We start from the raw sequence: 3,865 nt of genomic DNA, 5'->3' as shown, positions 1-3,865 counted from the left end.
GGTTTAATACATCTTATTGCATGCTGTGTAAACCTGTGTTTACTAATCTATAAAGTAAACACTGGTCCTTTGTTTTAGTTATAACAAATATATATAGATTAACTTGTACTCTCTCAAGAAAGAAGCTGAGTTCTTTAATTACAAAGAACCTATAAATTTGTAGCAAGGCATACTTAATTTTAATACAAAGTTAAGTGAGTTTTGAAAATACTATGTTCATTATGTATGTTTTATTAATTTTGCTAAACACAATATCTCTATAATTTAGACTGCATTGTTCACCATTTCCAATTATTTTTGAAAAATCCTAAAAATCAAGAAAACACATTCACCCCCCTTATGTTGCAATCAATATCTAACAAGTGGTATCAGAAGATCTTGGAAGTATGAGTGCATAGAAGATAAGCAGTATTAAGATACCATCCTTTGATATAATCAACTATACAATCTGGAAAAAGAAAATGATGTTTTTCATTAGGATGGCCAATCCATTATATATCTAGATTCTAAAGAATGGCCCTTTCACCCCCATGGAAAGGGTAGATGAATCTACAGATGGAGACATGGTCATCCCAGCTCATTTTGCACCTAAGGACCCTTCAAAATACACTGAATCTGAGAAGGAGAAAGTATCCTTAGATAGTGGCCTGCAATTAATTCTGATAGAGTCACTTGACAATGTCATGTACAATAATATTGTCAACTGTGACCAAGCTAAATAGATCTGGGAGAAAATAGAGATTTTGTGTGAAGGTACAGAGGAAGTTAGATCCAATCAAAGAACAATACCGATGTCTCATTATGAGGGATTCATGGCAAAGCCTAAATAAGGAATTAGTGAAGTTTTTGAGAGGTTCAACAAATTAATAAATGACTTGCAGTTACATGATAAATATTATGAAGCTAAGGAGGTTAACCTGAAGTTCCTGCTAGCTCTTCCTGTCCATCTTGAACAGAAGATATCAGCCATCAGAGAAGGAAGAGATCTAAGCAGAATGACACTGGAAGTTCTGTATGGAATCTTAAAAATTTATGAACTTGAGATACTGTAAAGGAAGTCATTAAAGGCAAACCATGGACATGTGGTTGATGGTTCTAGTGCCTTGATTGTACATAACAGTGAAGAAAATGAAGATGAGCAAGAGACTCAAGTTCCAATTATTCAAGCGGTGGAACAAAAGAATAAAGGACCTCAGAAGCAAGTTATTTTAGAACTGGAGGAAGATGAATACTACACTTTGGATGAGCTAGATGAAATGGACCAATCCATGGCTTACTTGGCTAGGAAATTTTCCAATATAAGAGTCAAGAAGCCAAGGTTTTTCAAGAACAAGGGACAGTCCTCCACCAGCAACAATTGGAAACCAAAAGCTCGGTATAATTCAACTAGCAAAGGTGGCTATAAAACTGGATCTGTGGACAGATCAAAGATAAGGTGTTTCAACTGTGATGAGTTGGGTCACTTTGCTACTGAATGCAGAAAGACCAACAAGGTGAAAAAGGATAAGGTATATTTGGAATTGGAGGTAAGGTATGAAGCTCTCTTGAAGAAATAGTCTGGAAAAGCTTATATTGCAGAAGGCAAAAGTTGGGATGATACTAATAATGATGATGAGAATGAAGAAGTTGGAAACTATGCATTAATGGTTCTTGAGCATGGAGAATCACCCACTTCAAAATCAGAGGTACCAACTATAACCACTATTGATTTAAATGCCAGTCAATATAAGGAGACTGTTGAAATATTGAGTGTAGAGATGTTTCATATACACACAAGCATGGTGGCAGCTATTGAGGAAGTGAGTAAGCTGTCAAAGAGAAATGAGGAGCTTGAGATTGAGAAACAAAGTTTAGAATTGTAGCTTGTTGAGCTTGAAACTTTCAAGAAGGAAAATGAATATCTAAAGAACAAGTTAAAGTGTGTTAGTGAAATTGAAGTTGTGTTGAGGGAAAAGATAGAAAAGAATGAAGTGAATTTGAAGTCTTTCAGAAATGCTTCTCAGTTAGTTGGTCAGTACCATGAGAAGAATAAGCCATGTGCTAACATAGCTATTGGCATTGACTATGATGCCTTAAAAAGTACCAAGAAGAATGAAGGTGACAAGGGCAAAGCAACTGTAAATGAAGATGTCCCAGCTATGCTGAGAAAGGTTGACTCACCTTTGTTCAAGGCATGTGAAGTAAATTTCAGTGAAGAAGAGTTGGTCATCAAGCAAGAACTTGAAAATGAAGATAAAGAAATGAAAAATGAGGAAACCAATCCTGCTACTGAAAGAAAGAAGAAGCCCATGGTTAACCAACTACCAAAGACACCTGTCAAGGAAGTCAAGACTGAGAATACAGGAAGAAAGAAAAAGAACAGGAATGGAAAGATATGAGTAAACAAAAGCAACAACTTTACATTTGTTGCAGATGCCCCCAGAAAGAAATGTCAAAAATATGGCTCAACAAATCATCTAATTCACCTTTGCAAAAAGGATGTTAGCAAGCCAAAAGTGGGAGCATGCAAGTATAGTGAAGCATATGCAGAAGACCCTTACTCCTTTTGTGACAAATTTGACTGCATACCTTGCAACATGAAAGTGATGACCAGTTGTCATAAACTGAGAGTAGATTTGAAATATGTTAATTTTGATTCTATAGACAAGAAGGAAAATGCAAAACAATTTATTCACACTGTTCCTTCTAAATCAGCACATTCTAATTCTGCAAATTCTGTCAGCAAGAAGAAAGTACCCAACACTGCTTGGGTAGCTAAACATACATAATCCTTATAGTGTGCAGGGCAAAATAAAGAGAGTTATATGGATCATAGACATTGGATGCTCAAGACATATGACAGGTGATAAGGCCATGCTATCACAGTTTGAGGAGAAAGCTGGCCCATTAGTGACTTTTGGAGACAACAGCAAAGGTTTCATAATGGGATATGGCAAGTTAATTTCTGGAAATATTGTTATTGAAGATGTAGCACTGGTATCTGGTTTAGAAATGAATCTCCTGAGTGTCAGTCAATTCACAGATAGAGGTTTCAATATTTTATTTGACAAAGGGGAATGTTTAATCATCAACAAAAAGACTAGTGAAATTGCTCTGAAAGGAGTAAGAAATGGAAGCCTATTTATTGCAGATTTATACTCAGCAAATAAGGAAGGATCTGTTACTTCTATACCAAGACATCTATAGAGCAAAGCAAGTTATGGCATAAAAAGCTCTCTCACCTGAATTACAAGGCAATCAAAACCTTGGTGAAAAAGGAGTTAGTGAGAGACATGACAAATCTGAAGTTTGCTCAAAATGAAGTTTGTGAGGCTTGTCAAAAAGGCAAAACGAAGAAGTCAAGTCACAAGAGTAAAACTGTGAATTCCATAAGTGCACCTTTGCAACTTATTCACATGGACTTATTTGGACCAGTAAATGTCTTATCAATTCAAGGAAGAAATATGCATTTGTGATGGTGGATGACTACTCAAGATACACATGGCTAAAATTTATGCATTCTAAGGATGAAACTCCACACATCATAATCGAACACATTAAGAAGATTGAGAAGCAGGCTGAAGATCAGAATTATGTGAAGAGATTGAGGAGTGACGATGGCCCAAAATTCAGAAATGCAACTTTAGCTGAATTCTGCAAAGACAAGGGCATTGTTCAAGAATTCTCAGCTGCTAGAACACCTCATCAAAATGGGGTAGTTGAGAGAAATAATTGAACACTAGTAAAGGCTGTTAGAAAAATGCTGCAAGATGCCAAACTGCCAATAAGTTTTTGGGAAGAAGCTGTCAACATTGCATGCTATACTCAAAACAGATATCTCATTAACAAGAATCTTGGCAAATCACCCTACTCAATCTTATCTAAA

The sequence above is a fragment of the Apium graveolens genome, chromosome 4 (genome assembly GCF_009905375.1).
Source record: "Apium graveolens cultivar Ventura chromosome 4, ASM990537v1, whole genome shotgun sequence".
In the NCBI taxonomy this organism is placed as follows: Eukaryota; Viridiplantae; Streptophyta; class Magnoliopsida; order Apiales; family Apiaceae; genus Apium; species Apium graveolens.
Note: the sequence above shows the minus strand (reverse complement) of the source record.